The sequence below is a fragment of the Aquarana catesbeiana genome, linkage group LG04, assembly GCF_042186555.1.
Source record: "Aquarana catesbeiana isolate 2022-GZ linkage group LG04, ASM4218655v1, whole genome shotgun sequence".
Classification (NCBI taxonomy): Eukaryota; Metazoa; Chordata; class Amphibia; order Anura; family Ranidae; genus Aquarana; species Aquarana catesbeiana.
In genome coordinates, this window is record NC_133327.1 from 463,461,787 (window position 1) to 463,474,662 (window position 12,876).

A 12,876-nucleotide genomic window follows, 5' to 3' on the forward strand; every position below is an offset into this window, starting at 1 on the left:
CCCGGAGAACTGCCCAGACTACATAGGGAGCGCTGGTAAGATTGTGTGGGACTTAGTGTTACCCTTATTCGGAAAGGGGTACCACTTCTACGTGGACAATTATTACATGAGAGTGCCACTTTAGTCACCTTTTTGATTATGGAATTGGCGCATGTGGCACTGTGCGATCTAATCGCCGGGGCTTCCCCTCAACGGCTTGTAGTGTGTAGGGGCCGCATTTTTGCTCAATAATTTAATGCTATGTTATTCTGTGTACAGTGTTATAGCTTAGTATATAGCACCATCTAGCGGTCAAAATATGGAATGGACTGCAGTTTATTTCTTATTTCAGGAATTGTACAGGAAGTGTTTGATTGTTTACTTTGGAGAAGAATTGACCTACCCAGCATGCAGAGTGTTCTTACCCAGGAACACTCATGCACTGAACTGCATGCTGGGTAGGGTATAAAAGGCCCCTGCGTGGCCATCTTAGGTCTCTTGTTCCTGGGACGCATGGCCTGCCAGCAGGGCTCTGTGGGTGTGTGTGTCCCACAGAGTTGCGGCCTACCTCATGCAGAGCGGAACAGCCAGCGATCCTGCCTTACATCACAGCGTGCTAGAGTAGCAGTATGATCATTCCAGAGACCCTTGAAGGAGGTAATCGAGGATTCCCGGTCGTCTGTGAGAAGCTTTGATCCTGCCTTAGATCACAGCGTGCTAGAGCAGCAGTGTGATCGATCCAGAGACCCTGGAAGGAGGTAACCGAGGACTCCCGGTCGTCTGTGAAACGGAACAGTGTGACGGCGTGGCCACGGCAAACGAACTGCGATATTGCGGAGCAGAGGTATTCATCTACCTGGACCCAGTGTGGTGAGAGGGCTACTGTCCAAAGTTTCATTGACGCACTTTCACACACTTGCATCTATAACACAGTGCTACTGGGACCTGTAGTCCAACAAAGGAGATTTAAAGGGATAAAGACTGAGTTTAACATAGGCCTCAGGTCTGCACCTCACTACAGTTTGACACTGTGTTATACCAAATTACTTGCACCGGAGACAGTTGTAGTGCTGCCGCACCACAACAATAGTTCAACATTCAGTTTGCTTTGAACCGGGAATTGTTAACCACTGGATTACAAATTAACCTACACATAGGTAGCAGAAGACAGAAGAGAAGAAGGACTGCCTCTGTTAACGCCTTGCATTCTACTGTTCCACAGGGTTATTGTGATATAAAGCAGTGGGAGCTCCCTAAGAATTGTGCTATGCTTTATTAAAATTGTTTTTATAGAAATTGTCCCTTTACATGAACAGAGCATGCTGAGAGTGGGACAGTGCCAATAGTGAAGTCAGTTTAACTCTGCCATTGGTCCCAGTTTATAGACGCATTTCTAAGAGGTTAATTTAAACAACTTTTATTGGTGTAGTACTGTTGTGAACCAAATCTGTCACACTACGTTGGTCTGATAGTACAACTACTGTAATTACTACTTTGAAGCAGATACAGTCTTGTTTAAGTACTATTGTGTGGAGTGCTGTTTTCTTTAAATTGCTGACCAGGTGGAGAGCTGGAGGTTAAAGGTAAAGACAAAAGGTATTTTATATTACATATTGTGAAATTGTCTTTAAGTTCCTGCTGAACTGAGTCAATTCAAGGGGACGTGATAGCAGAGTACAGGCCCAATCAAAATATCAGCAGCTCCTTCGGGGGTCAGTGCTACAAGTGTAAAAATTTGTTAGCAGTGAAGTGGAAGGATTCACGGAATGTTTTCATTCTGTCCTCGCTTCACGCAGACACGACGGTCCAAATTCCTACGGCGACGGGTGTTGTGGAGAAACCCCTCTGTGTCCACGAATACAACCTTAATATGGGAGGGGTGGAGCTCAACGACCAGTTGTTGGCGCTGTACCTAATTGCCCGTAAGGCCAGACGCTGGTACAAAAAAGTGTCTGTATATTTATTTCAATTGGCTCTGCTGAACGCTTTTGTGCTATACAAAGCTTCAGGACAGACTGGATCCTTCCTTAAATTTCAGGAAGCGATCGTCACAGACCTTCTGTTTCCGGAAGGTGCTATGGCCTACCTTCCCAACACAAATGCAGTGAGCCGGCTGCATGAGAGGCATTTTCCGTATGTCCTCCCTGGTACCCCTACCCAAAGAACACCACAAAGAAGATGTCGTGTCTGCAGAAAACGCGGATTTAGGAGTGACACCCGCTTTTATTGTCCCTCCTGTCGTGACCAACCTGGTCTCTGCATTGGTGACTGTTTCAAATGCTACCACACACTAGTTGAGTATTAGCGGGTAGGCACTATTAGGGTACAGCACTACACAGTCCTAGGTACACATACACAGGGTCTCGAAAGATGTGATGGCCATCACATTTTGAGAGACCCTAATCTGCAACGTTCAGTTTACATTTTTTTTTACAGTTTTTATAAAAGTGAAAAAAAAACACACAAAAACACAAAAAATATAAAATAAAAAATCCAAAAATAGTTGTGGTTTTATTTTTCTTCTCTCTTTCTATTGTTCTCTCTCTCACATTCACTCTCTACTGTTCGCACACTATTGTTCTATATCTTTTGTTCTCTCTGTTTTATTTTTACTATGTTTTTTATTGTTTTTGCTTTGCAGGTATGGTATGTTATACTGTAATGTTTGTTTTATTGTTAACCATCATTTGCTTAGCAGGTACGCCATTCAGCTGCAGCATGGGTTTATTTATTCTGACAGCAACAGCGTTTGCTCCCATGGTACATAAAGCCATGACTCCTGCGCTGTCGGAGGTGATTTCACCACCACAGTTAAAAAAAAAAAAGAGCATAAATGCCGAAGCATGGGGGCAGAGGTGGAGGAGCGATTTGCTCCTAACATTATGGACGGAGAACCCCCATGCTTCGGCATATATTTTTTAGGCACAGATTGCAATGTTTTATTTTTACTATGTTTTATTGTATTTTCTTTGCAGGTATGGTAAGCTTTACTGTTATACTGTAATTTTACTTTGTTTTATTGTTAACCATCATTTGCTTAGCAGGTACGCCATTCAGCTGCAGCACGCGTTTATTTATCTTGACAGCAACAGCGTTTGCTCCCATGATACGTAAAGCCATGACTCCAGTGCTGTCAGAGGTGATTTCACCACCACAGTTAAAAAAAAGAGCATATATCCCGAAGCATGGGGGCAGAGGTGGAGGAGCAATTTGCTCCTAACATTAGCTTCGGCATATATTTTTTAGGCACAGATTGCAATGTTTTATTTTTACTATGTTTTATTGTATTTGCTTTGCAGGTATGGTAAGCCTTATGCCCCGTACACACGGTCGGATTTTCCGACGGAAAATGTGCGATCGGAGCGTGTGTCGGAAATTCCGACCGTGTGTGGGCTCCATCGGACTTTTTCCATCGGATTTTCCAACACACAAAGTTTGAGAGCAGGCTATAAAATTTTCCGACAACAAAATCCAATCGCATCAATTCCAACTGTGTGTGGACAATTCCGACGCACAAAGTGCCACGCATGCTCAGAAGAAATTCCAAGACGGAACAGCTCATTCTGGTAAAATTAGCGTTCAGAATGGATAGAGCACTTTCGTCACGCTGCAATCTTTAAAATTGTTTAATACAGCGCACTCTATTATTCTTTATAATGCAGGAAGAACAAAGTAGTTTTGCTGCTGATATTCACACAGAGTTCTCACAAACTTCTTTCTTTATTATTTATCATGATTCCCTCAATATATTATGATTTGTCACATCTGACCAAAAATCTATATAATTTTTTTTTGTTTTGTTTTTTTTTGTTTTTTTAAACACTTTTGTGATTTTTTTTTTTTTTTTGTATTTTTTTCAAGGCTGATCCTGTTTTTTTTTTTTTTTTTTTTTTTTTTTTTTAGTTATTTAACATCCTGAATATTTTTGTGTGTGTTTTGTGTGTCAAGTTACCACAACACCATTATTATCTTGTATTATTTAATCTCAAGGAGGTTGCTTGGTGTTGGTGTCTCTTGTTAATTTCACATTGTATTTTTAAAATGTACATGCCTCCTCACAAACTGTCCTTTTTGAAGGAAAACACACATAGGCGAGTATAATTGAAACCAAAAAACCTTTATTAAGGGCTCATAACCAAACAAAGAGGTAGGCAACGCTGGAGAAACAGCAGAAATTGGTGAAGCCTTTGACCCCCAGGGCACACATCAATTATTTTACTGCAAAATTGGTGGCCTGAGGAGTCCATATCTAAGGGAGTGCAGTCTGGTCCAGAAGTAACAGAGATCCTGAACAGCAGCAGATGACATGTATGTCTCCAGGCTGTGGTACTACAAGAGACTGCATCTTTTGCCAGACCAGACTGAACCCAGGTCATCACTCTCTGGTCTTCCTTCCACGCTGTGGCTCTGGTGGTGGAGTTGTGGCAGGAGGAGGAGGAGGATCTTCCAACTCAATTGCGTGGGTATTGGGTGTGATTTCGCCCCTCACCCCCTTAGTTAAGACTTTATAAATAAGGTCCTCACACAGGAGGCGTTGGCCCTCCTACATGCCCTGCAGTTTGGTGGCAGCCATGCAGGCAAAGGCCTCTTCAGGAGTGGGGGTGGCTCTGAGGGACGCAGAAGCCTCCTGAATGAGCCTGAGAGCTGAATCCTGCACGTGACTCCCCTTCCTGGGTCTTTTGTTTGGAAGGCGGAGGGGAGGAACCTGCGATTCGGTCAGGCTCCTACTGGTCCCAGGCTTCTGGCTGCCACTTAGCCCCACCTCCTCCTGGCTGCCACATTCCACAGCCTCCTCCTGTGTGCCATATTCCAGAGCCTCGTCCTGGCTGAGGTCTTCCTGTGTATGAAAAAGGGACATAGTTTTAGTTTTTACTTCATCAATCACACACAATTTTCATCTCATGACTGTTGCAATTGAATGTTAACAAATATAACAGACTATCATTCTAAGCCCAGCATTTTTCATTCTTGTCCCAAATATTTTTGCCCACTACTGTCTATTGATATGTAAAACAATTTAATAAATCAGCAATTAGTGATCAATAATAACATCTAGTAAAGATCATTTCTTTATTGACCAGAAATCTGTAGAAGAATTCTATACCTGGCTCAAGCTGGGCTCCTCCACTTCTTCCTGGCTGGAAGTCCCAGGTTGGACATTGGAAGCCTCAGCTGGGGTGGAAGGAAGAGTGGAAGGAAGGGTTGAGAGGGATTCCCTGACTCCAGTCTGGTCTGACAGAAATCGCAGTCTCTCATAGTACCACAGCCTGGGGACATAAACGTCATCTGCTCCAGCTCCAGATCTCTGGGAATCCGTGACCTTCTTGCGCTCCCTAAGATAAGTGCTCCTCAGGCCACCAATTTTGGCTTTTAAATAAGGGATGGTTGCTGTGGGGACCACCGGCTTCACCAACTCCAGTAGTTTCTCCAGCGCTGTCTGCCTCTTTTATTTATGCTTATAATGTGGATGTTTCACCTGCCACAGACAGGGCAGCTCCCTGTTCTTGTCTATGAACAGGGGGAGGAAGTTGTGGTCATTGAAGCCATCCATTTTCTCTGCAAGACACAACACAAGACAAACCCTAATGTCAGGCAAAACTCTCCTAATCTTGTTACAATATAGGCCTCAATGTAGAAGCAGTATAGGCCCAAGTTTAGATCTTACCTTCGTTATCACGATCGGCGCCTCACAGATCGTACGTACTACGCATGCGTGTCACGCTTTATACACACTCCGCCTGCCCCTGACGTTCTTTCTATTCTATTTCCCGCCCCTTCTTGTTCGGTGCAGTGGGGGAAGAGCAGATGGCGGAGACACAGCAGGTGCGTGCTAATTACAGCAACGAGGAGGAGGGGGAGGAAAGCCCGGAGCCAGAAACGTCATGATCCAGAAGGAGACGATTTAAGGCCTCAAATATGTCCTTTGGGGAGATGTTGGAGATGGTCGACATCCTGAAGAAGGCAGACTATGACGGGAAGTATGGACCTTACCCCAACCCCAATGTCAGAAAGGCCAAGATCGTGGCGAAAGTGGTCAAGAGTCTGCACCAGAATTTCGGGGTACGACAATCGAAAGATCAGCTCAGGAAGCGGTGGTTGGACCTCAAATTAAGAGAGCACGAGCAGTACAGAAAGATCCGGAGAGTGCTGCAAAAAAGTAAGTAGTTGTCCTATGTTCCTATTGTTTATGTTTATTACGTTCGTGCTGCTCCATGTGCTTTTCTTAACTGTTATCCAGTTTAAAATGGCAACTTTCATGTTCATGGGCACATTATTCGTTCGTATAAAACATTGTTTGTTCTGCCTAGAAAACATAATTGTTTTGGCCATATGCATTTGCCCACATTTTTTATAGCCTACTTGTCTGCAAATAATTTGGTTGGGTAGATGGGTTTGTAACTAGAATGAAATGCAAACTAGATTCTGTGTAAGGAGAGGACACTCAGCAGCAGTTTTCACATCTGGATGCTGGAGCACTAGTGTGGGACATATGAACACCCTTTTTATTAGGGGGCCCACACAGGTGCTCCAGTGTATACTATAGGGGTGTCTCTATCTGTGAAGCTTGTACAAAACAGGTAAAGTATTCAAGCTTGACAAAGGACACTAAAAATTCTACATCTTGGAACTCTGCCAAAGTAGACAATTGTACCCCACTTCCAAGCAATGTTTCATATTCCTATTTCTGCCATAAAATAACGGTGTGCTAAGTATACTTTTATTTTTTTTTACATAGGGGATAAAAGACTTGGACGACACCCCTCATCCGGGGAGACCACAGACCCCCCACCTCTGGAAGAAGGTGAAATCCACCCAAGCAGAGCAGGAGGAGGAAGATGTGGTGGAAATTGGCACCACAACAGGTGAGTGTCTGCGACCACAGGCTCAGGTAAGAGATGGATGCCGGCATATTTATAATACATGGTGTGTTTTTGTTTCTATCTTTTTAGGTGATCGTGATGTTGTGGATCCAGATCCTTTCACCTCAGAAAGTGCACAGATCCTGATCGGGGAGATCATGGGGTGTAATAGGGACTTGGAAAACATCCTTAAAAACATCAATGATGTTCAACAATAAATGAAGAACATCATTGATGTTCTAGGGAGAGTTTAAAACCCCTCAAAAATTTTTTTGCACTTTTTGTGAGCTAAAAATTTAGCATTTTTTGACATATTTGCGAAAAGCAAAATTTTGAAGAGGCACACAGTGTGTCAACATGTGCTATCTGCCATCACGGGAGATCAATGGACGCGTTTTGGGGGTGCAACCCCTTCCTCAATAATAAAGTAGCTGTGAGGAAGGGGTTGCACCCCAAAAACACGTCCCTTGATCCCCCATGATGGCAGCTAGCACATGTTGACATTCGGCAATTGGTGTACATCTTCAAAATGTGGATTTTCTAGGGGTGACTTCACCCCATCTGAACACAATATCAAACACAGTTTGTAAATACTCATGTCTGATATTGCCTTCAAGTTCTACCAAATGTGAACTTTGTAAGTTCAAAATTTGTGTCATTGTTGTTGGATTTAAACATGCCTGTTTTATCTTAAATGGACATTTCTACTTTTTCTAATGTGACCCCAAAAATTGTTATACAACAAACATGTTGGTTTGTTTTATAAAACCTTTTTTAAATGCATATGTGATTGTGCTGGTATTAAAAAGATTGTTAATCAAGAATGTGTGGATTATTGTTTCAACGCTCCAACACTTTTGTTGTGCTCTAATTGGTGTTTTCAGTAACAATGGGGGTTATTTCCTAAGGGCAAATCCACTTTGCACTACAAGTGCAGTTTCAAGTGCACTTGTAGTGTAAAGTGTCTTTGCCTTTAGTAAATAACACCCAACAATGCTTTGTAATGTTACACAATCATGCCATTTTCAGGACTCACCACATTTCTGTCAGGGTCAGCTAAAAGAAACACAAGCAGTAAATGTCACCAAAGATTTTAGTAGGTAATTTTTTTTTTATTTGCAAAAGGTTTCAGACATTGTCTGGCATATTGATAGCCCCCCTACCCGCAAAATATTCAAGGTATCTTAGACTGCCACTTTCAAGCGCCGTCAGGCTTGGTTCATTTTGAATTCCAGCCTCAGGCCCAACTGAACCAGTATAGTTGGCAGAATGTTGCCGTAAAAAGTTGTGGAGAACACAGCACGCCAGGATGATATGATTCAGTTTGTACTCCGCCATGTGTATGGGTGTAAGAAATAGGCGGAACCGGCTGGCCATGATTCCAAACGTGTTCTCCACCACTTTTCTGGCTCTGGCCAGCCGGTAATTAAAAACCCTCTGGTCCGGGGTGAGGGTCCTCATTGGGAATGGCCGCATAAGATGGTCCCCCAGCGCAAACGCTTCGTCTGCAACGAAGACGAATGGGAGTCCTTCCACATTGTCTTCTGGAGGTGGCAAGTCCAAGCTGCCATTCTGGAGACTCCTGTAGAACTCCATCTGGGCGATGACTCCACCATCGGACATCCGGCCATTCTTCCCCACGTCCACATACAGGAACTCGTAAGTAGCCGACACCACCGCCAACATCACAATACTATTGAACCCCTTATAGTTGAAATAGTATGACCCCAAGTTGGGTGGTGGGATGATGTGGACATGCTTCCCATCAATTGCCCCTCCGCAGTTAGGAAAGTCCCACCGCTGGGCAAAGTGGGAGGCCACAGTCTGCCATTCCTGTGGCATGGAGGGAAACTGTGGAGTCAAACAAGAAAAAAAAATTAGTCATTTTGCACATAAACAGGGAAAGCAGATTAGACACAAACATTCTTGGCCAACATCAAGATAACATTTATTTGAGGGTGTTTTTAAAGACCAAAGTATAAGGTACACCTATCAGATTCCCCCTCCCCCACCCCCTCTCATGGGCCATTTCTAACATTATGGGGGGGGGGGACTCTTGGACAGGTAACCCTCTCCACTTCATTGAGAGATGAATGCCTAAATAATGTGTATTACTTTGGCCAGCCCCTCTTTAGTTACACTATTGGCAGCCCACTGGACAGGTAAGAAGTGTCATAATACAAAGATATAAATACACATTATACACATTTGAGCACATTTGTACATTCTGCTATTACCTATCAAGATAATAATAGTATACAGAAACTTTTAACAGTACCATTTGAAAGTATACAGGCAGGCCCTTGCACTACATGCTTTGGGGAATTCATCCATAAATCTGACCACAAAAGAGATGGGTATAGTGTGTATGGGTTTAGCAAAGTCAGCAGATAGATGATTGAGGATAGATAGAGAATTGATATCAGCTGACTTAGCAGTTGGGGGGAGGGAGGGTTCCAAATTATTTGGGGACCCCCCAAAAAAAGCTTCCGGCACTCTGCCTGAATTTAAAGCACAAATCACATTTAAAAACATTTTAGGGGGTGTTTGGGGTAAAGCACTACTATGGAGCTGATAAAATACATTGTTAAGTGACTACATGAGGTGAATATAGGGCCAGGAGACCATGCTAGGGAGGTTATTGAAGGCAAATATGTATGAAGGACAAAAAATAAATAAATAAATAAATAAAAATCCAGCATGCATGAGGACAAAGGGGACATTCACAGTATATTACAATCATGGTAATTAGGGAATGAGGAAAGAAATACAATACATTAGCAAACATTATATACAATAAAATGTGATATTAAAGGATAAAAATATTACCTTAATATACTCCTTCTGCAGGACCTGGATGATGGCAGAACAGGTCTCTGGGATAATGATCCCCAGAGCCTGGGGGGAGATGCCTGTCGAGAACTTCAAGTCCTGCAGGCTTCTCCCCGTCGAGTACCGCGGGGTGGCGATGAGCCTCTGCTCCGGAGTGATGGCTTGCCTCATGCAGGTATCCTGCCTGCTAATATAAGGGGTCAGCAAAGCCAACAAACGGTGAAATACGGGGTCTGTCATCCAGAGAAAGTTCCTGAAACCATCAGGATTATTCTCATGGATCTCACGGAGCAAAGGCATATGACTGAACTGGTCACGCTGAAGCAACCAATTCTTGGTCCATGAACTCCTCCCCACCCTGTTCATGGACTGAAGTTGTGTCAAGGTCAGGACCCCAACACCAAGCCCCCGCACAGCACGAACTCTACGAGGAGTATGTATACGCAACATGGCTAGAAAACGGTCGGCTGCTCAGAACGAAGTAACAGAATGCACTGAAGAACAGCAAGGCCTGTGAAGAGCAACCTGAAAAACAGTAATGAACGAACAAGAACAGAATGACAAGAGTCACGCGTCACTTGCTGCATGCACTGAAGAGCAGATACAAACCCACAAGCACAAACTGAACAGCAGAAAATGATCTGAAAACCACGAGTCTGAAAAAGCGTGAATCGTGTCTCACCAAACTTTTACTAACACGAGATTAGCAAAAAGGAGCCCAAAGGGTGCCGCGCTTAGTTCTGAACTGGCCTTTTCTAGTCTCGTCGTACGTGGTGTATGTCACCGCGTTCTTGGCGATCAGAAATTCCGACAACTTTGTGCGACCGTGTGTACGCAAAACAAGTTTGAGCCAACATCCGTCGGAAAAAATCCATGGATTTTGTTGTCGGAATGTCCAGTCAATGTCCGATCGTGTGTACGGGGCATTACTGTTATACTGTAATGTTACTTTGTTTTATTGTTAGCCATCATTTGCTTAGGAGGTACGCCATTCAGCTGCAGCAATGGTTTATTTATCTTAACAGCAACAGCGTTTGCTCCCACGATACGTAAATCAGCAACTCAAGCGCTGTAGGAGGTGATTTCACCACCACAGTTAAAAAAAAAATGGTGCATGTATGCCCATCATTAGAAGTGGGTGGATGAAGGGCGATATTCTAATGGTGGGCATACCCACCGATCAATCTCTTTTTTTCATGCAGCCCACAGTCTGCATGAAAAAAAGAACATTACAATGTATGCCCAACAAGGACCAACAACGTACTGGTATGTTGGTATGTTGCTGGACTTTGAGTGGTTATACCAGAATGATGCCTGCAGGTTTAGGTATCATCTTGGTATCATTCTTTTCAGCCAGCGGTTGGCTTTCATGAAAAAAAAGCAATCCTAGCAACTAATTAGCCTCTAGACTGCTTTTATAAGCAGTGGGAGGGAACGTCCCCCCCTCCCACCGTCTTGCATGGTTTTCTCTGGCTCTCCTGTCCCAACAGGGAACCCGAGAATGCAACCGGTGGTTCCGCCAGCTGACCATAGAGCTGATCAGAGACCATAATGGCTCCAATCATCTCTATGTCCTAAGAAACCGGAAGCTACAAGCATTTGATGACTTAGGTTTCGCCCGATATAAACAGCGCCATTGGGAAATTGGCAAAGCATTTTATCACACCGATCTTGGCATTGTCAGATGCCTTGAGGGCAGAGGGGAGGTCTAGGGTCTAATAGACCCCAAATTTAAAAAAAAAAAAAAAAAAAAAAAGTGTACCTGTCACTACCTATTGTTATCATATTGGATATTTACCTTCCCTGAGATAACAATACAAATGATAAAAAAAGGGCGTGGTGGTGCACAGGCAGTCAGGAACTCCCCGCTGTGCTTGAAATAAACCGTGCTTCAGAGGACAGCAGTGGACACCCGGCTGAGGATCAAACACACAAGTCCATATAGCAAACCGGGGTCATGCACAGGTAATCAGGCAGAGGCAAAGTCCATATAGCAAGCCTGGGGACATGCACAGATAATCAGCAGAAGGAAGGTCAAGTAGCAAGCCAGGGGATGAGTCAGGAGAGGAGGTAAACAGGTCTGGAACGAGACGGCTCAGGAACAGGAGATCCAAGGAGTAACACAGAGATTCAGAAATACAGGAAGCTGACGACAATCCAGCAACTTGGGTCAGACAGAGGCAGTCTTTTATAGGCCATCAGGTGGATCCATCTGTCACATGATGTGCCTATGGCGCCCATTTCTTCTACTGGCAAGATTGCCAATACTTCCATGGCCATTTCCCTGACAGCAGCCCTCATCCTTGGAGAATTTGCTCTTTAAGTTAAGTGTTTTTATCTTCCCAGTATGTGTTTCTTGCTTACAGCTAACATCAAATGAAATCATGTTATGGTCACTGCTACACAGATGTTCCTTTATATAAACATTAGTAACAAGCTCTGCATGGTTTGAGATTAGGTTTCTAAATTTTTGCCCTTTAACTGTTCCAGCAGTGCCAATGCTCCAGTTAATTTCCGGATAGTTAAAATCCCCCATTATTATCACCGTCCCAGGCCTTGCAGCCCTTTTCCTTGTCAAAAGAAGTTTATTGAGTATACAATGTTATAAAGATACATAAAGTAAGTTTACAAGGATCTATAAAGTAAGCTCATTGTTTTACAGTAGGGTTTATATAGGTAAATATCATGAAATTTCAAATATTAAACATTGGGTTCATGTAAACCTAAATTAAAGATATATATCATTTCCTTAGTTACTTTTGTAGGTATTTAAATGATTTATACCTACTATACATATTGTTTACAAGTAGAGTGTATATAGGTTAAATAAATTCTGATAATGAGCTTTAATCGTAAGGTGGAGAAAAGGAAAGAGAAAGAAGAAAAAGGGTTGAAAGGTAGAGGTATGGTCCACAAGGTTGTCCCGCTCATCAGTTTATTATTCTTTTTAGTTCTCTTTGAAGCCTTAGAATGGGTGTCTCTGTAAGTCATTTAATCTGTTACCATGGCAACAGGACAGAGTCACTGAAGTTTGACAGGAACTGTTGTTTTATCCAAGGATGCCAAAGTTTTTCAAATTTTGGAATTTGATTTTGATCGATGGCTACCATCTTAGCATGGGACATTGTATTATTCATTCTGTGAATTGTTTCTGCTAGTACCAATGTAGGAGATTTCCATGCCTTGGCCACTGTTTGTTTTGCAG